The sequence below is a fragment of the Chiloscyllium plagiosum genome, chromosome 32 (assembly GCF_004010195.1).
Source record: "Chiloscyllium plagiosum isolate BGI_BamShark_2017 chromosome 32, ASM401019v2, whole genome shotgun sequence".
Taxonomy (NCBI): domain Eukaryota; kingdom Metazoa; phylum Chordata; class Chondrichthyes; order Orectolobiformes; family Hemiscylliidae; genus Chiloscyllium; species Chiloscyllium plagiosum.
In genome coordinates, this window is record NC_057741.1 from 22,158,007 (window position 1) to 22,183,392 (window position 25,386).

Genomic DNA, 25,386 nt, shown 5'->3' on the forward strand with positions numbered 1-25,386 from the left:
AAACACTCCAGGGAAAACAGGACCAGTTTATTCAGCCTCCACCTATAGCTCAAACCCTTTGACCCCCAGCAACATCCTCAAGTCTTTCCTGCACCCTTTCAAGTTTAACATCTTTCCTTTAACAGGAGACTAAAATTGAATGCAGTATTCCAAAGTTGCCAAACAAATGTCCTGTCCAGCCACAACAACATTGAATCCCTAAACACAATGCAATAACCAATAAAGGCAAGAGCACCAACTGCACCATATCATCTTCAATGATCAATGAACATGCACCCAAAGGTCTGTTTCGAATCCTTCTCAGGACTGCATCATTAAGTGCACAAGTCCTGCCCTGATTTGAGGAGAAAGTGAGGACTGCAGATGCCGGAGATCAGAGCTGAAAATGTGTTGCTGGAAAAGCACAGCAGGTCAGGCAGCATCCGGGGAACAGGAGAATCGACGTTTCGGGCATAAGCCCTTCTTCAGGAATGGGCTTATGCCCGAAACGTCGATTCTCCTGTTCCCTGGATGCTGCCTGACCTGCTGCGCTTTTCCAGCAACACATTTTCAGCTCCTGCCCTGATTTGCCTTACCAAAATGCCACACTTCACATTTATCCAAATAAAAAACTTCATCTGCTACTCCTCAGCCCATCTGATCAAAGATCCTGTCGTATTCTGAGGTAACCTTCTTTGCTGTCTGCTACACCTCCAACTTTGGTGTCATCTGCAAACTTAGTAACTATACCTATGTTCACAGCCAAATCATTTACATAAATGACAATAAAGTAGCCGACCCTACACCGATCCTTGTGGCATACAGGTCACAGGTCTCCAGTCCAAAAAACAACTTTGTCAGTACCTTTTGTCACCAGCCTTCGAACAATTTTGTATCCAGATGGCAAGCTCTCCTGGATTCCATGAACTCTAACCTTACTAACTAGTCTACTACATGAAACTTTGTTGAATGCTTTGCTAAAGTCTGTATAGACAACCTCCACTGTTCTGTGGATGATGCTCCTTTAAAAATGTTTTGTCTTGGGCTTTTTTCCCCCCCCAGAGGTCATAAAAGACAGATTCCATGCAGTCCACGTTTGAAGGGCTTAAGGGCCAGTTTGATTTTTTTTTCTAAGATTAGATTACTTCGTGTGGAAACATGCCCTTCAGCCCAACAAGTCCACACCGACCCTCCACCCAGACCCATTCCCCTACATAAACCCCTACACCAAACACTATGGGCAAATTAGCACAGCCAATTCACCTAACCTGCACATTTTTGGACTGTGGGAGGAAACCGGAGCACCTGGGGAAAACCCACGCAGACACAGGAAGAGAATGTGCAAACTCCACACAGACAGTTGCCCGAGGTAGGAATTGAACCCAGGTCTCTGGTGCTGCAAGGCAGCAACGCCGTGCTGCCCATGATTGTAGCTAATAGATACTGCCTCAGGAGAAAGGCTTTCAAGTTTCAAAATAAAACTTGTATAATGAAAAGAGGAGTGGCCAGTTCTACCAGCTCAGTTTTTCTCTGGTTTGATTTGGTTTGTGGCAGTTTGGCTAGTCAGTGAAAGCAGTCAGGCAGTTTTGAAGTTGCTGGACCCAAAGCAGCAGGTCCATGTTGGGCCTCTCTCTCTAACTTCTCTCCTGTACGACCTGTGTTTAATTTCACCTTTTGTGCCAAGGGGTGTTTATGGGGATTGCTGCAATTATTTGGAACAGCAAAATTAAGTTGGGATGATCTGTTGAGTTTTCAGATAGTTTAAATTTTTCAGTATTCTGTTCTTTATTTCATTCGGTAATTTCGTTTTAAGATTAGATTCCCTACACTGTGGAAACAGGCCTTTCAGTCCAACAAGTCCACACCAACCCTCCGAAGAGTAACCCACCCAGACCCATTTCCCTCTGACTAATTCACCTAATACTATGGGTAATTTAACATGGCCAATTCACCTGACCTGCACATCTATGGATTGCGGAAAGAAAGCGGAGCACCCAGAGGAAACCCACGCAGACACGGGGAGAATGCACAAACTCTACACAGTCGCCAGAGGCTGGAATCAAACCTGGGTACCTGGTGCTGTGAGGCAGTTGTTCTAACCACTGAGCCACCGTGCCATCCATTCTGTTTTGCTTAAAATTGTTTGTGTTTAAATTAAGCGGTTTGACCAGCTGCAACAGTCCTAGAATATCTGCATTACACCTGATTAAACAACTAGCAAAGTTAAGGTCTGGACTACTTGAAGTGTTTTGAGGGGGTCTGGCCTGGTCCATAACATCTTGCCTTCAATCTTCTTTGTTACTTTCTCAAACTCAAATGAAGTTAGAGAGACAATTTCCTACGCACAAAGCCTTTGCAAATGCACGTAAACCCAGTCCCTCAGAATCCCCTCCAACAACTTACCCACCAGCGACGTAAGAATCACTGGTTCAACAGTTGCCTGTCTTTTCCTTACCATTTTTCTTAAATAATGGCACAAAGGCTACCTTCCAGTCTTCCAGCACCTCACCACACAGCTGATGATGAGACAAATATCTCAGCAAGGAGCCCAATCTCTTCCTTAGCTTCCCAAAATATTTAGGATGCATGTGATCAAGTCCCGAGATTTATCGACCTTTATGCTTTTTAAAAATGTTAAGCGCTTCCTCACCTGTAATGGAGACTTTAAGATAAAACATGTTTTTCTCAGAGTTCTCTTGCTTCCATATCTTTCTCCACAGTAAATACTGATAAAACACTGGTTTAGTATCCCACCCAATGCTTGCGGTTCCCCACAACTGCCACAGTGATTTTTAAGGGGCCCGATTCTCTCCCTAGTTACTATTTTGCCCTTCATGTATCGGTTCAATCTCTTTGGATTCACCTCAACCTATTTGCCAATGCTCTGTCCCCTTTTTGCCCTCCTGATTACCCAAGTATACTTCTACTAATCTTATACTGGAGGGATTCACTTGATTCTAGCTGTCTATACCTGCTATATACCTCCTTTTTCTTGTCCAGAGCCTGAATTTCTCTAAGCGTTCAGCATTTTCTACACCTACCAGCCTTGCCCTTCACACTAAACAAGAACATACTGCCTCTGGGCGCTCTCTCGTTTTTGAAAGCCTTCCACTTCCCAAACATCCCTTTACTTGTGAATAGCATTTCCTAATAATTTTTGACAGTATTAGGCAAGAATTCTCAAAAATTGGCCTGACTCCAGTCTGGTACACAGACTTTTAGATTTGGTCTATCTTTTCCATAACTATTTTTAAAATGAATAGAATTATGGCCACTGATGACAAATTGCTTTCCCACTGACACCTCAATCATTTGCCATGCCATATTTCCCAAGAGTTGGTTAAGTTTTCTTCCTTCTCTAGTAGGTACTTCCACATACTGAATAAGAAAATTTTCTTCTACATATATAAACTCCTCTCCATTCAAGCTCTTCACATTATAGCAGATCCGGTCTATGTTTGGAAAATTAAAAGCCCCTATCATTACAAGCTTACATTTCGTACAGGTATCTGCGATCACCTTCCAAATTTGCTCAATTTCCTGACTGCGAGGAGACCTATAGTACAACCTCAATAAGGTCATCAGTTTTATTGCACTCAGCAATGGTTACAGGGTCATTAGGCTAGCTATTTTAATTCCACCAGAGTGAATTTAAATACCATAATTTCTCATGGTGGGAAATAATTCATGCTCATTACTAATCCATTTACAATCTCTTCTAAACACTCAACATACCCAATCCATTTTATATCAAGAAGACACCAGGGAACTATAGACCAGTGAGCTTGACATCGGTGGTGGGCAAGTTGTTGGAGAAAATCCTGAGGGACAGGATGTACATGTACTTGGAAAGGCAAGGGCTGATTAGGGACAGTCAACCTGGCTTTGAGTATGGGAAATCATGTCTTACAAACTTGTTTGAGTTTTTTGAAGTAACAAAGAGGATTGATGAGGACAGAGCAATAGATGCGATCTGTATGGACTCCAGTAAGGCATTCAAAAGGTTTCCCCATAGGAGACTGGTTAGCAAGTTAGGTCTCAAAACAGGGAGAAAGCGCCATATGGATACAGAACTGGCTCAAAGGTAGAAGACAGAGGATGATGGTAGAGGGCTGTTTTTCAGACTGGAGGTCTGTGACCAGTGGAGTGCAACAAGGATCAGTGCTGGGTCCACTACTTATTTATATAAATGAGTTGGATGCGAGCAGAAAGAGATATAGTTAGTTTTACAGATGACACCAAAATTGGTGGTGTAGTGGACAGTGAAGAAGTTTACCTCAGATTAAACGGAATCATGATCAGATGGGCCAATGGGCTGAGAAGTGGCAGTTGGAGTTTAATTTTGGGAAAGCAAATCTTAGCTGGACTTCCACACTTAATGGTGAGGTCCTAGGGAGTGTTGCTCAACTAAGACCTTGGAGTGCAGGTCCATAGCTCCTTGACAGTGGAGTCACAGATAGGATATTGAAGGTGGCATTAAGTATGCTTACATTTATTGGTCAGAGTATCGAATATAGAAGTTGGGAGTCATGTTGCGGCTGTACAGGACATTGGTTAGGCCACTGTTGGAATATTGTGTGCAATTCTGGTCTCCTTCCTATCGGATGTTGAGAAACTTGAGAGTTCAGAAAAGATTTACAAGGATGTTGCAACATCATTCACAAAAGACAGACCAGTTTGATTAGTCAAATCTTGAGTGTGAATAAGAAATTCAAGTACTGTATACTATCATGCCCAAAAGACATGGACAGAAAAAAATCAAATTGTTTTTGGAGATTTCTTTGAACAGGTATAACTTTTAATCTTTGAAATGGACTACAATAAAGCAGTCACTGATCATATGAAGTACAACTTCTATTAAGGTCTAACTAGGACAAAGCTTAAACTTAAATCCTTGCATGGCGCGGACATGCCGATCAAAGATACAACCAGTCAAGGTTAACAGGAAGTGTTTAAAAAAAAACTTAGATCAGATAAATTATTTGGTGTCCACAAGGTATAGGGACCAGATTCGCGCACACTGTTCTATGCTATTACTGGAGCTCATGAGACTAAAGTGGAATCTAACAGTTTTTACACACTTCACACAATTATACTCAGACATGACAAGTGTCAAACAGATTATTCGCTTCACTAATAGCAAAGCATTAAACCATGTACAGGTAACACCTTTTAGAAATAGTTTTTATGATCCACAAACTGCTGGGTGCTCACCTCATCATTTCAATACTGAAACATAAGGAAAGAAAAATAGAAGCAAGTCGAAAAACAAGCAAAACTCAAGAATCAAATCCAAATCAACACCCTGCAAATATAACACTGAGCAGTTTTTAAATAATTAGGCAACTGTGAAAAAATGGAAGTATTTGTTACAAATTATTTACATTATGGTTAGTTGTTTGAGATAGACAGAAGAAGCATAATAGCTAATCAGAAGTTAAGAAAAAAAAATTAAATTGTTTGAACTGTGATTCGTGCTATTTGCCAATTGTTAATTTTGAAGAATTGGTAGAGAATATGTGGGGCTTGATTAGTGCAGTTTTAGAGCATGAAATAACTGATACTAGTCAGTTCACAAACACAGAAGCCCTGCAGTGTGGAAACAGGCCATTTGTTCTATCAAGTCCACATCAACCCGCTGAAGAGTATCCCACCCAGACCCACCCTACCCTATAACCCTGGATTTCCCATAGCTAACCCACTAGCCTACACATCCCTGAGAATATGGACAATTTCCCACACCTGCACACCTTTGGACTGTGGGAGAAAACCAGAAAACCTGGAGGAAACCCACACTGACACATCAAGAGCATGCAAACTCCATACAGTCACCCAAAGGCTGGAACTGAACCAGGTCCCCGACGCTGACAGGCAGCTAACTGCTCAGCGACCATGCCACATAAAATTTTCTTTAGTTCTAGACATTCTTCCATACCCTGCTGATATTTTCTGCCTTACAAGCATACAGGTGATTATATGTTTTAATAAAACAAAGAACTGCAGATGCTGGAGATCTGCAAAGAAAAACAAATTGCTGGAGAAACTGGAGAGGCAGCATCTGAGAGAAAATAGTTGAACTTTGATCATTCCCATCAGATAATTAACTTTCCTCTCCAATCTACTAAAACAAGTGAAGTTTCTTTAATTTCTCCTTATAACTAATAAGACTGCTTATTTCTAGCATCACCATCTAGTAACTTTCTCCTGAACCTTCCAATTGCCCTGACCTGGCTGGAGATAGAGTGGCAAATGCTCACCGGATAGGCTGAACTTCAGGCACTGACAGGAGCGAAATTACAGTGAAGTCATGCCATGGGAGAATAATCAGACTTGGCTAGAGACAATAATATTGAAAGCCAAGCGATGAAGTGGTTGAGCAAACTAAAAACTGTATTGACGCAAGTGGATTAAGAATTTGTCAGTTTGAAAGTTGACGGAAAGAGCTTACTTTCCAAGCAAGAATCTATAAGAAAATGGTCAGAGATAACCTCGTCAACAGTTATTGGGTATAGAATTCATGGGAGATGGCAAGGTCAAGGCAGTAGGCAAGATCAGGAGTGTCTGTGAAAGACAATTAGGAAATAAACTGAGCAGACAGGTAAAGAAAGCAAAGATTACATCTAAGTTATGAAGGATGAGTTGTAATTCAGTATAGAATCTAATGGAGGAAAACAAAGAATATCTCAGGGAGAAACTCAACCTTGGGGTACTAAGTACACAAAGAAAATTTAGAGGATGAGAAGATGATCAGATGTTCAAAGGAAGAAAGCATACCAAAAGACTAAGGGGGAAACCAAGATGTGATTTAGTAAGTAAGGTCACATGCAGTTTGAGGAGGTTTGAAATGAAGGGCAAAAGGTGGTGTTGACATCTATGTCCAAGTTCCTCTCAAAGCCTCAATGCCGTTTCAATAATCCATAAATTTGAGGGTGCCAAGTTGTCAGAGAATGAATTAATATTTTAGAGGGTGATAGAGATTGAAAACTTCTTTAAAGTAAAATCTATCAATGTCTGACTGAACATCTCCAAGATACATCTGCGCAATATCCATTGTATACTCTTTTTTCCCCACATGCATTATTAGTTACACAAAGAATTACAGGTAGCTCTTTAATAATGAGATGGTTGCATTCTTGTGCAACCCCATGTTAAAGAAAAAAATCATGCTTTACAAACAGTGCTCAAGTGTTAGCAACATAATTACACTACAACAAACATGTTTTAAAAGTTAGTGCTTTATAAACAGTGTCCCCAATTTGTCAATCGCATTATGGTGCAGTTTTGTTAACAAACACATTATAGTGGAACAACCTGTAGATTAAATTTCCATTTTATAAATAAGAACTTGCCCTTTATCAATTTGCTTGTAGGGAGTGAATTTTATCATTTATGTATGGATATTTGAAACTTGCCCCACACAGATCCAGAGTCGCATGCAATTCCTTCTTCAGCTGAAGCATCACACTGGCAAACCTGCAACTGCATAACTTCCATAATCAAAGCAATTTAAAAGAAATAGTGGTCAGATCCTTTGCTACGTCCTCTGACTTTCAACTCTGCATACTTCATTTTTCATGAAAGGATATGGAGGTGGACAACAGCTCTAACCATTCAACACTTAACACACTAAGCCCTGTTCTCATTCATTAAAATTGTGCATTATTTCAGGATCAACCGCTGTTAAAAACACCCAATTTTTTTTCTACAGTAAACTACATTCTTCGGCTTATACCCCCCACCACATCTTCAATGCATCCTTCACTGTCACCCAGATGGATGGGACTGTTCTCACCCGGTTCTCTCTTTATCCAGCTAAGCAAGCTCAGAAAATCGTATGCAGTGGATAGTCTTTGCCCTCCTGTACCTGAACTCTGAGGTCTGTTTGGTCCCACATTTTTCTCATGAAGAACTAAAAGCAGAGTCAAAAGCAGACATTGCTGCAGAAACTCAGCACGCCCTGCACCATCTGTGGAAAGAAAGTACAGTTTATGTTGAGTCCACTGGAAATGCTGTGAGACCTGTCACGTTGCTCCAGCAAAGTCTTTTGTTTCAGATTTCCAGCATCCGGCTCTTTGTTTTATTCTAAAAGTAGACTGTTCGTTTTCACAGGTATAATTTCATCTCATCACCAACTTTCTCAACTCTTCCAGTGTTGCTGAACTATTGGTCTGTGTATCAGGCATTTCAGAAGCAGAAATTTCTTCTTGCCGGATCTGAGTTTGCTGGCCGAGCTGGAAGGTTTATTTTCAGATGAAACGTTTGAAAAATGAACCTTCCAGCTCAGCGAGCAAACTTAGATCCAGAACCTCAAATCCCAGCTACAAATCACCTCAAAATCTCTTACGAAACATTATGAAGATGCAAGGTCATTGCTTTTGGTCGACAATCCAAACCGATGGCTGCTATTTGCTTCTGGCAAAACTTGAACACAATGGCAGTCTTTTCACCTAGGTTGGTCAACCCCAAAATAAGCTTCTGACCTCATATTTGCACCAAGACCATCTACTTCAACCTCCGTAACATGGTCTGTCTTTGCTCATCTGCAGCTGAAATCCTCATCCGTGTCTTCATTACCTCTAGAGAAGACTATTCCACCAAACCCTTGGCTGACCGCCCACATTCTACAATCTATATACTTTGGATCATAACTGCCATCTTCATGAACACTAAGTCATATTAACTTATCACCCTCTGATCACTGACTGACAATAGTTCCTGATTAAGCAAAGTTTGATTTTAAAATTACTCCATGACTTCACACTGGCCTTCTCCCAGCCTACAGCGTTAATACCTGCAATTCTGGTCTTGCAAGCAATGATTTTAACCACCCAAACACTGGTGGCCATACTTTCAGTTGCGTTGGCTCCAAGTTCTGAATTTCCTCCCTTGTCATTCAACATAATAGTGCCAATGTTGCCCATTGGCTTCTTTTATTCTATAATGCTCCTGTGAAGCATTCAAGGATTTTTCATTACATTAAAGACACTAGAAAAATAAAGTTGTTAAATCGAGGTTAACAGTTTATTCTATTTTGAATTCCACTTAATCTTTTCACCATTATTTCTTACTTGAGCGGTCTAAAAATGTCTTCTTGCCTAGTGCACCTTTTCATTCCCAGAAACATACTCTACCTTAAGAATAAAGAAATACACTTAATTGGTCATTCCTTTTTTCATTCTAAATAGTTACACCTAGTTTTTACTGCAGTTGCACTAATTAACATTTTTTTGGAAATCAAGAGTGCTTTTACTAAGTGCAATAAAATGAAGCAAAATACAAACTTTGGTGCAATACACAAATACTTCATGAGATGAACTTATACAGTTAAGTCCCCAAATTGTGGGAACGTAGAAAATAAACTGACTCAAAATAAAACTCATTTCTTTCTCTCCTCAGTACTCTCTTCCAATGAATATAGTTACAAACATTCAAACAAAATATTTGAATATAAGCAAACTAGTACAAGCCAAGAGGGATTACACACCACTCCCACCCATTCTGCATAAGTCCAAAAATACACATCAAGATTTCAGGTGCTCAAAGAAGAACATACTTGTCTCCAAAGAAATTGTTTTGAAATAAAATATATTTTCCTTAATATGGAAATCACCAAGTAAACCAACTGACAAATTAATCTGTGGGTAAAATACTCACTTAAAGATAGAACAATACAAGTTCATCAATTGATATAACTAAATGATATCACAGTAATGTCAATCTAACAAATTATCCAGAAAATTCATAAGTGCATGAAATCAGAGCATGCGCTATAGCATTACTGGCAACTCCCACAGACTTCCAAGCAACTGCAATGCTGATGACAAAATGCTGTTCCATATAGAATTGTACTCTAGGTAAATACAAAGATAACACAACACAAATAATTGAGCCCAAACAATCCATAACAGCAACTAAGTAACATAAGCCTACCATAGCATTTTCTACAGTCGTTGCAAATTCAAGATTACAAACCAAGAAATATACTCTGGAACACAAAACGATCCATGAGTACAATTACATACAATAGGTTTTCATTAATGCTGCAATTAAACCTCAACTTTGATACTGCAATACAGAAGCTACATTATTCAACAATTCAAACAGCTGAGTTGCAAGTCACGATTTCAGATTCTTTCCTATTTTCCCTCAAAATTCAGAATTGTTCTTGGAAGAATTCACAGCAGCAAAAATGATCACAACCCATCTGTGGAGGCACTTCTTAAATTTGAAATCATGCATGCCATTAGAAAACAAAACAAACTAGAATTATTCCCAACAACTTCATAAACCTATATCCATTTTTCATACATTCAGACTTCAAGTAAAGCACTTGCCAGAATTATTTACATTTCACATTCCCCCAATTCAACTTGACTAGTTTATGATAAAAAAAACTGATATTACAGGACAGTTATCACATGGAAACAGAAAGGCATGTCATTATGCTTTTGCAATATGCAGTTGCAATATACTACAGTGACGAGGCTTGTTGCTAAGCGGTTTTTTTTAAACTGTTTATATAATTCCAATCAAGCCATGTAACTGAAAGAGTTTATAAGTATCAATAAGAAAGGTAGAACTTTTCATTTAGCATTCATATATCAAATAGTACCTACATAACTTGAGTTAAAAATTGTACTGATGTTTTTGACTGAACATTTACCAATCTGAGATACTTAGATACTTCAATAGCACAAAACCATGACACGATTTTAAATTTTCAAAATGTCAAAGGAACTAAACAGACTTGTGTACCAAAATCTAATCATTTTACAAACTCGTAAAAAGTCTAAATAACAGCACAATCTGATCAGATAATGAAACGTTCTATTTCAGAATTCTGATATATCACCACAAACTTAACCTGGTGTCTCCAGGGAATAGTTTGAAAAATAAACAAAATATGATCTGCATTAAATAGGATTTAGGTTTTGATTTTAGATTACATGAATCACACGTTTCTCTAAGCAAAACGTAAGATATTATACAAGAGCAAGATACTTGGCTTACTACCACCTTTTTAAAGCCCAAATGTCAAACTAATGACAGCACCCTTGTGTTAAGGTGAAAAATATTAAAGCATACAGTTTGAATGCAAAAGAAAACTCGCGTCGCCAGTCGCCGATAGATACACCACTCTTCTCAGAATGTCGACAAACCTGATAAGTGGACTCTGCACCAGGTAGACCTCAAGCCACGGCCTCAATTCGACCAGATACTTCACGTTAACAATCTTGCCCAACCAGCAAAGCATCGATAGGAAAATAAAATTCTGCTTTAGTTGCAATCCTTAGCCTCAAACTGAGTGAGCTACTTGAATAAAGAAACCTAAGCCGCAGAAACAAAGTGAGATATAGAATAGAAAGACTCATTCCAAATGGTATAATGCCCTGGTGTATAGAAAATGAACGTGACAAGATAGAAAAGCTACTGGATGGTTCAAGTGGCGGTGGGGGGGGGGGGGGGGGGAGATAATAGGTTAAACAAACCGGTTTATTAAATACAGTTTAAAATACCCAAAACAAAGGGAGGGCTAAAATGACAACATCGGAATGTCTCCAAAAAAAATTAACACCCATTTTTGAACTTGACCTTTTACTCAACTTGGGAATACGAGCTGTGAAGAAGGTTTAAAAGCCCGGTCCTGACGCATTATTCATACAGCTCACACACGCCGCTGCGTTTGCGAAGGAGGGTTTGGCTAGGAGGCTGGCTCAGGGTCTCTTCGATGGGAAGTGTTTTTCCTGGGGTGAGGGGCGGGGAAAGGAAATCTATTAAAACCGACCGGCAATGCTCTTCTCTCACCCCCACCACCTCCTCGGTCTGTGACTCCTCCACCTAACCTCAACGAGGGTTTGGGGGGGGGGGGGGGGGTAAGGCGAGGTCCCCGTCCCCGCCCCCTCTCCCGAACGCCCATTGGACAGGCCGTGACGCCGGCGCCGCGACAGGAGGGAGGTGCCGCTCTGCCACTGGTGGAAGGCCCCGTCAATCCACAGACGTCACAATGGTCGATGAGGGCAGCAAGTCAGGTTGTAATTAGGCATTAATTCAGCGAGGCCCCACAGCGGATAAGGACAAACGGGGGCGGGGAACCGGGGGGGGAATAAAAGACATACGCACTTGCCCTTAATTCCAATAAAACCAAATCACTCACTGACCGTTCACGTGGGTGTCTGCGTGTGGACATAGGAGACACACACAATTTCCAAAACAAGAAAACGGCATTGGTGTTCTTGGGGAGGCGCCCGCCCTGTGTGACAGGGACGATTGAAATCCCACGCTTTGACCAACCTGTCAGTCTGAATAAAACGATTGTTGTTTTTTGAATTTTTAAACCGTTCTGACGCAGCTCGAGGTCGCCGGACTGACATTTAAAAACACAGGCACACCCCCACCCCCAACCCAACAAACCGTACGCAAAACCGGCTCTCCCCCTCCCCTCCCCCTTCACTAAAGGAGGAGAGAGAAGGGGAAATAAATCAGTTTGATCACAACAGGTTGGTACCCCTTTTATTCCGGTGAATGTTACCTTGATTTCTTTTCCCCCTCCCCGCTTTACAGGAGGAAAGGATGCGCGGCCCCGATCTCGCTTTAAATGTCCGGCTTCTGGCAAAGCAGAGGCGGGAGGGGATCGCCTTTATGGGTTATGTTTTTCCGTTTTTTTCTCTCTTCGTTTTTTCTCAACCCCACCCCCCCCAAAAAAAAACCCGAACTCCCGTGTGTGTGTGTGTGTGTTTCTGTCTCTCTCTCTCTCGGCTTTGCCCTTGTAATTCGACTGACTTTGTTCTCCCCCCGCCGCCTCCTCCTCCCCCTACCCACCCCTCCCGCCGCTTCTTTTTCCCTGTCCCTGGCGCCGCAGCCACCGTTGACAGAGCGAGGGAGAGAGAGAGACAGAGGGCCTCCGCCGCCAAAGAAGGGAAAGGGAGAGGAGGTTGGAAGGATGGTTGAGGGGAGGGGGCGGCGGTGGTGAGAGAACGTAAGGGTCAGGCGACAGGCCGCAGCGCCGCCCCCTGTAACCTTTCACCCCGACGATACCCACCGAAACCCCGCCCCCTTCCCTTCCCTTCCGCCTCGCGCTGGGGACCGCTCTAACGGACAATGTAGGTCGCACGCGCCGAGGCGCAGGACGCCTCCCGCCGTGGGTCTCGTGCGAAGGAGCGAGTGAGATCAATAAACCCCCCTCGAAGAGAGTCGGCCATTCCACAACAAAACGATAGCCGCTGCCGTTATGGGAGTTTTGTTTTTAAAAAAAAGAAACATCGACGACGGATAGGGGATTGCTCGCTGTGTGAGTTTGACTTAGTTTCCGGCAGTCGTGTTTAATTTTTGTTTTGTCAATCGTTCGGCACCCGGTACGGACAGCGAGGGGTCGCTTATTATGAAATCGTGATGAATTATGCGAATAAATGAACGAAAACGAGGGTTCGGCTGTGAAACCCACACGAAGATACGCCAGAACGTCCCAAGCGTGTGTATTAAATTATCTCGGAGTAAAAACAGTCGCAAAGACCGACCCAAAATTGCAAATCATTATTTATTAATAATGGCGCGCATCAAAATAAAGCAGTGGGCCATTGTAAGTCTTAAGAACTGTCCAAATAAGTTTGCACAGATCTGCTGCTTCGGTTTACTGTTAACGCTTTCCTAATTAGTCGCAGGGTGTGATGCAGATAAGTTTTACATTGTCTTACCTTCTTTACAAGTGGAGCTTTGTCCCAGTCTTTTTTTCTTCTTATGTTAGGTGGGCAGTTTAAAACAAGCAGGTAAAGGGTGAGAGTTGCTATGGCTGCAACTGTTAGCTCACTGCTCTCTGTGCCAGTGCACATCGGGTCTGAATTTTTTATCAACTGCCATTGGCTTCTTGGAAATGATTTTTTTTCCCTTCAGACTGTCACCCACTAGCACTACATTCAGCACTTATTAGAATGCAGAAGGAGGCCATGCAATCCACTTAGCAGTGAGTCGCTGTAGATCTGTTCTGATTTTTTTTCCTCTCTCTCTTTTCCCCCAACTCAGTAACCCTGAAAGTTTATTTCGTCTCAAATACCTGTCCAACCTCCTGCTGAAATAATCTCAATGCCTTTACTTCCAACCTCAGGCAGCCAGTTCCAAATCATTACAGTAGACACTTTTTTTTTTAAAGATTCTATCTTGTCATTGTTTTTCTCCCCATCTCTGCTATTCTTGCTCAAAAGTTTTGCGAGATTTGGTTGTTGTAGCAGCAAAGGGATAATCAAATTTTCCCCTCAATCTAATTTTCAGAGAACAGCCCACTTCTCCAAACTTAGCTTATAGTTAAAATCCCTCAACCTTGGAAGCACTCTGGTAAATTCAAGCACTCCTGAGGACTAATAGGAGATTACTTCTGCTGTAGCCAACTGCAACAAAATGTACGTTTGTTAACTTTGATAATGGATGGATTTGCGCAAAGATTGAATTGCCAAACATGCAATTGCCAAACATAAAGACATGCCAGTTAAGTGATTGTGATGCAGTGACTATTATGTTTGCCTCATGTGTGAAAGGTCCTGGCTTTATAAGCAAGCAGAGACATTGTTAAAGTTCAGGTATAAGTGCATTCTTTTTTAAAGAGTGTGGCACTCTGGTATTTTCACTACCTTTGAACCAGAAAGCTAAGTGTGATATAACATCTCTGAATGGGTTGATTAGAAAATATATACAACTGAAGACAATATTTTGTCACTACTGCAACAAGCTTTTCTTTTAAAAGTTATGATTTTATTTCATGAAGCCATCCTCATGCAGCAAAGTAATCAGGACTACCTGGTAATCCATTATTGTTACAGTTTGTATATAAAATTTAATTTTACATTGTGACTTTTCAATTATCGAAGTGAGATATTAATAAAATGTCATATGGTGGTAGCCATGAATAATTTGCACATAACCTGACCTGATTATTCAATGTATGAAAATAAAACTTGAATAATTTTACATGGTTTCTTATTTTGCATTTCTTACATTCAAAGGTTATAAGTTAGACTACATACAGGAGATTATTGACTTCCATAAACCTTTTAACATCAAGTATTGTAAAGAAAGAAAATAAGATCAACTTCAAAGAAATTGCAATAAGTCTTTCCAATCACTTTATTTTCCTTAAAGATTGAAAGATTTTTGTTTTGTTTTATTTTACCTCATTGTAAAAGCAACATTGAAAGTTGCAAATAAAATCAAAATTGCAAAGTGAAAGTGGCTTTTAATCTTAGAGAAAATGTTTTGGATTTGTTACAATTGGTTGTGTGAAATGTACTGCAACTTTCCCTATTCTGCATTTAAGTAGTGCACTTTTAATTTTTTGTGGCGTATTGAAGATACGGTGGGTCTACAAATGAGCAGAAGCATGTACTCGACTTGTAAGTTGTGACTGTTAGAAAGTGGAGGGTCTGCAAATTGGACCAAAAATGGATCAAACTACTTTAATTTTTGAAAAAAATAATCATAAAAGCCTTTGTTTAGACTTTGTCATTCTTTTGGTTATGGTGGGATCACCCATTAAAGATTCATTTTTCTTTTGAGGAGATAACCAAGTTAGTTGGGAGAGGTATTCCTGTTCAAAATCCAAATTAATAACTTAATGAAGCTTTTGACAAGGGTCTGCATCCTATTTACTTAAATTTAAACAGTGCTAAAGCAGATACAAAGTCCCATGTTTTTGTGTTGCACTCTTCAGGACTGTCTCACAAAACCAAGTTCAGGAGGAGAGCAAAAATGTATACAATTTACATATGGTCAAATTTCTTTTGCTGACAAAGGATCCTGTGTGAGAATATAAGTAGCCTTGATATATAGCTGCAGTTAGTTTATTGTACCATTTTCATTGATTAAAATGCTTTTATAGATAGCCACCTCAGTGCGTACTCATGGCATTGCCTTGACCAACAAATCTATCTGCCTGGTCTGGGTTCAGTCAGCTAACTATGATTAAGTTTTTGTTGCATCTCCATCCCGACTAGGTCAAAGCAACATGGATTCTGTTTGTGTTGTGTAAATTGTTGTTGGAGAAAGTGAGGACTGCAGATGCTGGAGATCAGAGCTGAAAATGTGTTGCTGGAAAAGTGCAGCAGGTCAGGCAGCATCCAAGGAGCAGGAGAATCGACTTTTTGGGCATGAGCCCTTCTTCAGGAATGAGGAAAGTGTGGTCCTCACCTACCACCCCACCAACCTCCATATACAGCGTATCATCTGTCGTCATTACTGCCACCTCCAAACGGACCCCACCACCAGGGATATATTTCACTCCCCTCCCTTATCAGCGTTCCAAAAAGACCACTTCCTCTGTGACTCCCTCGTCAGGTCCACACATCCCACCAACCGCAAGAAATGCAAAACTTGCACCCACACCTTTCCCCCCTTACTTCCCTCCAAGGCCCCAAGGGATCCTTCCATATCTGCCACAAATTCACCTGCACCTCCACACACATCATTTATTGCATCCGCTGCACCCGATATGGCCTCCTCTATATTGGGGAGACAGGCTGCCTACTTGCGGAATGTTTCAGAGAACATCTCTGGGACACCTGGACTAACCAACCCAACCACCCCGTGGCTCAACACTTCAACTCCCCCTCCCACTCGACCAAGGACAGGCAGGTCCTTGGACTCCTCCATCGCCAGACCATAGCAACACCACGGTTGGAGGAAGAGCGCCTCATCTTCCGCCTAGGAACCTTCCAACCACAAGGGATGAACTCAGATTTCTCCAGTTTCCTCATTTCCCCTCCCCTCACCTTGTCTCAGTCAAATCCCTCAAACTCAGCACCGCCTTCCTAACCTGCGATCTTCTTCCTGACCTCTCCGCCCCCACCCCCAATCCGGCCTATCACCCACACCTTGACCTCCTTCCACTTATCGCATTTCCAACGCCCCTCCCCCAAGTCCCTCCTCCCTATCTTTTATCTTAGCCTGCTGGGCACACTTTCCTCATTCCTGAAGAAGGGCTCATGCCCGAAATGTCGATTCTCCTGCTCCTTGGATGCTGCCTGACCTGCTGCGCTTTTCCAGCAACACATTTTCAGCTGTAAATTGTTGTTCCCTTGCAAAGTTTTTCCTTGTGTTCCTGTCCTGATGAGTGAAAGAAATCAAGCTTTGACTCTGTATTTTTAAGGAAAGTTTAAGTTCTGTATGACAGAGCTATTGTTTGATTATTCAATGTAGAGTCTGTTGGGACTGTTATTTGATTAAAATGCTTTCACACATGCCTCGGAGGAGACCTCAACACCCAGCTCTCTTTCCCACATCCTGCGGAGTCGATCAAACTCATCTGAGGTGGCACCCCCCCACAATTGATATAAAGTAATGACAGAGGGTGTACTCTTACCACTGAGCACAACCCCACCCCCTCTGTCAGATTTGCAGGAATCAGTCAAAAGTGTGGTCTTTTTTGAATAAAGTCCCTAACTTGAAAAAAGTGAAAGAGGTTCCTGTTAGATAACTCGTACTTCCGTACTAACTGATCAAAGGACATCAGTGAGTCTCCCCCAAATAAATCACCCATGCAAGACACACTTCTAGCTGCCCAACGTTTACATCCTGAATCTATCATACCCAGTCGAAAACCCGGCATACCTACTAAAGGTGTAAACAAAGATGTTTTGCCAATATTGCCTTCCCTCTGCTGAATTGCCCTCCATGCTTTAACAGTATTGATGACTATTGGGTTATGGCAATATTCTCTAACTCTCCTCATTTTGTCCAAAACAACAAACTGGAAAGGGGGCACCTTTGGGAGGCTTACAATATGGCTAGATATTGAAGAGGATCTCCACAAACTCAAGTAGGACAAAAGTGAGCTTAACTGGTAAATTTTAATGTCTGGAAGTCCACCCCCCCCGCCCCCCCCCAATCTGAGAGGCAACTGCAGTTTGGCTAATTTAATGAGCGGCTGCTTACGATGCTGGCCGTTCAGCCTCCTGAATGTTTGCTTATTGAAAGTCGGGAGAGCATCTGTATAAGGTATTACAAACTAGGGAGAATATTCATCTTAAGCACTATCCGACCCAAACACGAGACTGAAAGTGCCTCCCATCTTTGAAGATAATTCGATAAAATTAGTTCTGGATTGGTTGTTCAAAGTCAGAGTAATGAATATGCCCAAGTACACAAAACCCCCCTGTGTCCACCTAAATGGGAATCTATAGTTGCCCTCAAGACAAGATTGATTTTAATGGAGCTGTATGGAGACATGTATTAGTGGATTTAGATCAGAGTGGTGCTGGAAAAGCACAGCAGGTCAGGCAACATCCGAGGAGCTGGAAGATCGACGTTTCGGGCAAAAGCCCTTCATCAGGAAGGGTCTAAACTCTGGGTTTCCAGCACCTGCAGTCCTCACTTTTGCCTATGTATTAGTGGGTGTCCATGGGCTTACAGGGAAGCCACGATACATAGCAAGAATATATCTGTGTAAAGGATAGAGGCTTTGTGTAAGAGTTTACTTAGACTTCACCTGGAATACTGTGTTCAATTTTGGTTCTCTCATATTAGACCTTAGAAAACATTCACAAAGGAAGAACAGTGGAAAATTCAATTTTATTAAAGCCATTTTTTACAACCATTGACTTAAAATCTGGGTCTGTTTATTCTAGTTAAGTTTCTGGGAGGGTTAACTTAAACAGTCAAAATAATGACACAACTAAATCGTTTTGCATTTGTTTTAGCACTAAACTAGCCCCTTATCTAATTAAATTTAGATTCCCCTACAGTGTGGAAACAGACTCTTCGGTCCACACCAACCCTCTGAAGAGTAACCCACCCAGACCCATTTCCCTCTGGCTAATGCACCTAACACTATGGGCAATTTAGTAGGGCCAATTCAGGACAGACTATTTGAAATAGATTAGAGAAAGTGAGGGGGTCATATGTATAAGTTGTGCCAGCATAGGAGTAGTTTAAATGTCAGTTTTTGTTTTGTGTATGCAAATTGTTATCAGCATGTAGAACAAGTTACAGCTCTTGCATTAAATGGATATTCATGGTATCAGCCAAAGAAAGAACTAGAAGGGTTAAAGAATAAGAACTGTGAATGCTGGAAATCTGAAACAAAAGCAGAAATTGCTGAAGAAACTCCATAGATCTGGGAGTATCATTGGAGACAAATCATTTAATATTTCCGGTTCAGTGACCCTTCAAAACTACTGGTAGCGAGGAAAATGCTATGTATATATCCCTAGGTGGGAGAGGAGGATAAAGGAGGAAGGATAAGAGAAAAGATAGGTGGAGACTGCATCTAGAGAGATTGGTGGGAGAGGGAGGGAGAGAGAGAGAGATAAAGGGATGGATAATGATAACCCAGGGAGAAAGAAGAACTATTAATGGGGACCTTACATAGGTAAAGATGGATTGCCTGTGCTGAAAGCTGCCCATGTGATGGGGTCTAGAGTGTGGGCATGGGATAAGAACTTGGAACAAGGTTTTGAGGCTCTAAAATTATTGAATTCAATTTGAGTCCTGAACACTGAAGGATCCCCTAGCAGAAAATGTCATGCTGTTTTGTTTCAGCTTGCATTGAGGTTTGATGGAGTACTGCAGCAGGCTTGAGACAGAAATGTTGGCCAGGGAGCACAGTGGTGTTGAAGTGGCAGGCAGTAGGAAGTTCAGGGTCATTTTTACAGGCCACATAGATGTTTTGCAAAGCAGTTGCCCAGTTTGCATTTCTTCTTCCCAGTACAGAGGAAAGCACATTGTGAGCAGTGAATACAGATTGAGTGAAGTGCAGGTAAATCACTGCTTAACCTGGAAGGTGTGCCGGGAGTCTTGGATAGTGAGGAGGGAGGAAGTAAATGGGTAAGTGTTGCACCTTTTATCATTGCATGGCAAGGTACCTTGGAGGTTTGGGAGTAGACCCAGAGGGGATGGTCCCTCTGGAATGCAGATAGAAGGAAATGGGAATAATTGCTTGATGGCAGCAGCCCACTGGAAGTGATCCTTTGGATGCTGATGGGGTTAAAAAGTGTAAACCAAGGCTACCCCATCCAACGTGTGGGAGAATAGAGAATGGGTGAAGGCAGAATGGCAGCAAGTGGGCTGTCTACTTCTGGCAAAACATATCTGAACCATCCCTTCCACCTGGCTGAGCCTGACCTGTCTTTGAACAACTTCTCCTTTTAACTCCTCTCAGCTCCTTCAAGTCAAAGAAATGGCAATGGGTACCTTAATGAGTCCCAGTTATGCCTGTCTCTTTGTGGGCTTTATGGAATGTTCCTCATTCAATCCTATTTGCGGTCTCTCCACTCAACTCTTGCACTGGAAAATAGATGACGTCGCTGCTGCTTCTCCCCCTCATCCAGAATTGGAAGCATATTATTAATTTCACTTCCAATTTCCACCTTGTGCTCACCCTCCCCAGGTCTGACTCCTCCTTTCACTCAGACATTTCAGTTTCAATTTTTGGGGATATACTGATATCCACTACAAATTCACCAACTTCTGGACAATACATTTTTACATATTGCTTGCTGTAAAGACTCCATTCCATTCTCTCTGTTTCTCTATCTCTGTTGAATCCTTTCTGGTGACTCTGCCTTCCACAGGCCCTCAGGCATGTGCAACCCATTTCCTGTACTACTACCCTCAACCCTTCCCTTAACTCCCTCTTGTTTCTTTTCCAAACTTCATCCTATTTACTCTGCCTAGCCCGCTCGCAATTTCCTAAACATCAATCAGATCTTTTCTCAGCCATCTTCTCCCTTCCAACAGACCCAACATCATCAATCTATCCTCATAGCTGAGGTTTCTCATCCATGGAACCATCCTTGTAAACTATGTCTGCACTCTGTCCAAACACCTTTGGAGTACCCTGGTCCTCCCTTTCCACCCCACCACCAACTTGGTGTCATTTCTGCCATCAGACCCATAATCCCTCTCGTCCCTTGTCAGAATTCTGCAGAGACCGTTTCCTCTGGGACACCCTGATCCACTCCCGACACCCTGATCCACTCCCGACACCTCCCCACATCTCTAGTGTGCCTTCCCATGCAATCACAGAAGCTGCCATTTACTTTCTCCTCACTAACCAAGGCTTCAGACACATGTTCCAGTTTAAGCAGCAATTTACTGCACTTCACTCAATCTCATCTGCTGTATTTGCTGCTCATGATGTGGTCTCTCTACACTGGGAAGATGAATCGCAGATTAGGCAACTGCTTTGCAGAACACCTGCATACTGCCCTCAATTGATCCTGAGCTTCCAGTTTGCCTGCCACTTTAACACACCACTGTGCTCCCTGGCCAACATTTCTGTCATAGGCCGGCTCCATTGCTACAGCAAGGCTCAGCAAAAGTTGGAAGAACAGCGTCTCATTTTGTGCTTGGGGACTCTGCAGCCTTCAGTCGTCAGTGTTGAGTTCAATAAATTTAAGACATGAGCACCTTCTGCCATGTCCTTTATTCACCTATCACTTACTCCTTTACCTTCCCCAACCCCCCTACCTTTTGCTTATATAACACCTTTCTCTAGCTAACATCATGTTTGAGAAGAGTCAATGGACCCAAAATGTTAACTTTGATTTCTCTTCACAGATGCTGCCAGACTTGCTGAATTTGTCCAGCAGTTGCTATAGAAATGTTTCTTATTTTGCCGTGTATCACCGTTCAACAAGATGGGACATCGGGTATTAACCTCAGTTAATTTTATGCCCTGTAGTGTGGGTCAGGAAATTTTGCTCAATTGTTTTTTAATTATAAACTGGACTAAAATTTCTTGTAACTTTATTAATCTCTTCCAGGAGATTACATCACAAGAAGGCGGAAGATGCACTGGGCATAATGATGCTTAGCTTTATCATGATTGTCAATCAACAATTGATAAGCCAGACAATGTTTCTATCTTTTGATAATTTTAAATTTAATTCTTCAAACGGTGTCATGGAAAAGTAAATTACACAATTACAGTAATATACAATGGCATAATTTCATGCTTTGTGAAATGTGGGTTGGTTGTTCAACTTTAGCTTACTCTGCCATTTTGTTAGAAATTGGCTAATCTGATTGGGCCTTGACTCCAATCTTGTGTTTCTCCCACAGATATGTCCAATCCATATTGCAATCAATGTCATAGGTAAGGCATGGCATCAGGTGCTGAATTCACACGACTTGGAACAGAGTTTGAACCTCCTGCTGATCCCCACTGGCTGTCCAGCCAACTGAGCCAGACAATCCCTGAGGAATGAGTTGTTATGGCAACATGCTTTTACATGCATGTTGTAGCCTGGACTTCTGGATAGTAATGGTGGAGGTTCCAATTTATTTTCATCAGCTGACTGACCAGAAATCTCTCCTGCTCTTACATCATGTCACTGTTGTATATTGAAAGGATTTAGAAGTTGATCATTCAACCTGTTAGCTATATTACGTAACCGTCTTCCTTGACCATAATGTCCTAAAGTAGGATTTAAACCCAAAGCATCTTGGTCAGGGCAGGGAACATGCCACTGTGTCACAAGGTCTCTTTTGCTCTGTTGTCCCTGTATTTTTTACTTCCTCTGCATCTGTGGCTTGTTGAATTCTGTGACCACGTTAAAATAGACACATTGTTTGAATGCATACAAATCTTAAGAGAATGTAGCTTCTGCGCACCTTGTTAGTTCTGTGCATTGTACATATCCGATTGTCGAGCAACTACATGTTTGCACAGTGGAATATTGCTTATCTTTATAATTCTTTAATACCCATGCCTAACAATGCTATGTCATTTTGGGTGAGGACCATTTCAGTTGATACACCATCCACAAGTTCTTAAATAAAGTTCGATTGCCACTCCACTTGCCTGACTCTACTTTGAAAATTGTGCTCCTCTATTCTTACTTTTCATCGGCTTTCAGTATCAAATTGCTTTACCATTTTAAATGTCTTGATTAAATCACCCTTGAAGCTCCTAAACTCAAGGAAAGCAAGCCAAAAACATGGCCCATTTTCATGATTTACTCTTAACAGAAGGATACAAAGGTTTCAAAATCTGCGCTCTACTTCTGCTATGTCAATGTATTGTTACTTATTTCACTTGGTAACATGGACAAGCATACCTTAATCTGTCATCTTCCAAATTCCTTTTCTGCTATTTTGAGTTACCTTTTAACCTAGTATTTTCTGTACTGCATACCTATTCTACTCTTCTACCCTTTGGACAGCCTCCAGCTTATAGTGCCTTGGTTAGCATTATGCCTGTCCTACGATTGCCTTTCTCTGTATCCGTCACTGGCATGATGTATATTGCTGTTGGACGGGATCAGTATCTGCTGTAGCTCCTATTTTTGTTCAGTTTTATCTCACCTGCCAACAGGCTGCCAGCCTGTCCCCTTGCTGTGCTTGTTCTTTCCTTTTGAAGTCTTATTGTGTGTGCAAAGACGATAGAACAATTCTTTGAACAACCTTTTATACATGTGTTGAAGTGTCTCTATCTTGCTTGAGTTGGTTATGTATTCCTTCTGAGTTCACAAAAAGAATACTATTTTTGGCAGGTCTATAATAATAATCTTGTTATATTTTGTTGGAATCGTTTTATAGCTAATTGTATTTGTAATTACAGAGATACCCCACCCTGGAATGTAGTTTGTACTTTTTGTATCTAGACACCCTGAGTAATGGAATGAGTAAATAAATTAAACATCATAATTGATATATTTCTGTGTTTATCATGTTTTTGTGACACAACATGAAACTACCTTATTGCTGAAGCATAACTCCAGATAACAGATGCATGGCACTGTGACATAGTTACTGAATGTCAGTGTCATTGCCTCAGGTCCTGTGCATGTGCACAGTTGTCTCAGTGCATACAGTGTCATTTGAATGTCATTATTACTGATTGTTCCAGACAATAGGGCTATTTATATGGCATCATTAAACACATGAATGTTTTCTCTGGCAGAGTATTAGTGAAGATCATTGAAGAATCAGCATGTTATTGTTCACTAAATCCTTGGGGCATAAGATTAATTTTTGTTGCAAGTTCTGCATACTTAAGCCTGGAAACTGTTTGGTGCATGGATTAAAATGCTTCTATTTTCATCTACTGAGGCATGGACTCCTATCCAGTCAAAAAATATGATATCTCCCTATATAGACAGTAAGGGGGCAAGATGAAATGAATTTATAAAATCTATGGAAATTGTTGCTTGTCTGCTTAATACAATGCATATCTGGCAATTGTTGACAATACCAAAACAATATCACAAGACAAAATTGTAAAATGCAAGGGAGGCAATCCTGAATTCTCGGTATTTTTGGAAAATGCCACTGTATTTACTTTTTTTGCAACTCTTGTTAACCTGTGTAATATGACTCCGAATTAATGAAGATGGTGGACAATTTAACTTTTTTCAAAAGAATAAAGAAGTGACAAGATGGACTCTGAGATGGAGGTGGTGAGGCAGTGTTAAGGAGGAGCAAGGGATCAGATGACTTCTATTTTGGACTGACTTGTCTGATTTCAGGTCTAGGAAGTGACTTGAAATGAACCTCAAGTGCTGCTGTGTGACCTTCTGTTTCAATTAGAGATGGAAATGCAAGGAGGCTATTGATAACTGAAATATTAATAGAGATATAAAACATTTCCAATTGTGTGACAGTTGCTTAGCCCACCAAATCATTTGTGTGGATAGTGGGAACATGGATACTGTGGTTCATGATAACTGCTGAATAATAAGAATCATGTCATTAATTCAAAGAGCAGCCTGGGCGGTCATCTGGACCAAAGTCCATATTGAGACAGCATTTTACCCAGGAGAAGAAAGACCTTGCCTAGAGAGTCACTTCAGGCAGAGAAGTGGGGCTTTTTGAGGACTGCATTTAATACACTCATGGTTGATCAAGCACTTCAATGAGTTTTGCACACACCATTTCCCCAATAGTTTATACCATTGATAATTATCAACCTCCACTTAAAGATTCAACTTACACAGCCCTCTAGTGTGCAGAATTTCAAATATTCACAGCCCTCCGTGTAAAAGCACTTCTCACCTCGGTTTCCCAAAGGCAACCTCTTTAAATTTATACTCCAAGTCTAAAGACCTCAACTAGAGGAAACATCTCACCTCCATCTACCTTGTCTGTTATTTTGTAGATTTCAATGCAATCACCTCTCATTCGTTGAAAATCGAAAAAATACAGGCTCAGTTTGGCCAATAATCCACCATTCTGAGAAAAGTCTGGTGAACCTTCGTTGCACTCATTCAATGGCAATATCTTTCATCACACATTCCTGTTTAGCTTTGTATCGTATGCAAATTTAAAAATATTAAATGTCCCCATATTCAAGTAATTTATATATTTTGTGAACATCTGAGGCTCAAGTACCCCACTTACAAAACCTCACTAGTCCCAGTCTGCCAACATGAATGGCCCATTTATTCCTATTGTTTTCTGTCTGTTAACTAATCATTAATGCATGAC

General features: G+C 41.3%; 1 protein-coding gene and 1 long non-coding RNA gene across 4 annotated transcripts in view; one reads left to right on the forward strand and one right to left on the reverse strand.

Moving 5' to 3' along the window:
- Positions 1 to 12,888, reverse strand: part of kiaa0232 (KIAA0232 ortholog) — a 126,707-nt gene extending 113,819 nt beyond the window's left edge. The window contains exons 1-2 of one of the 3 annotated variants that reach the window (XM_043674209.1): positions 12,509 to 12,888; positions 11,139 to 11,307 (exon numbers count right to left, since the gene is read on the reverse strand). The gene's annotated coding sequence lies outside the window, so the exon portion shown is untranslated. Of the gene's footprint in view, positions 1 to 11,138; positions 11,893 to 12,508 lie in introns of those variants that run through there. The other 2 variants (XM_043674210.1, XM_043674211.1) reach the window with 2 other exon arrangements.
- A 135-nt stretch (positions 12,889 to 13,023) lies between these two features.
- Positions 13,024 to 23,615, forward strand: LOC122539408. Its single transcript, XR_006309072.1, has 2 exons — positions 13,024 to 13,267; positions 22,021 to 23,615. It is a non-coding gene; the product is annotated as an uncharacterized LOC122539408 (long non-coding RNA).
- Positions 23,616 to 25,386: the final 1,771 nt, after the last annotated feature.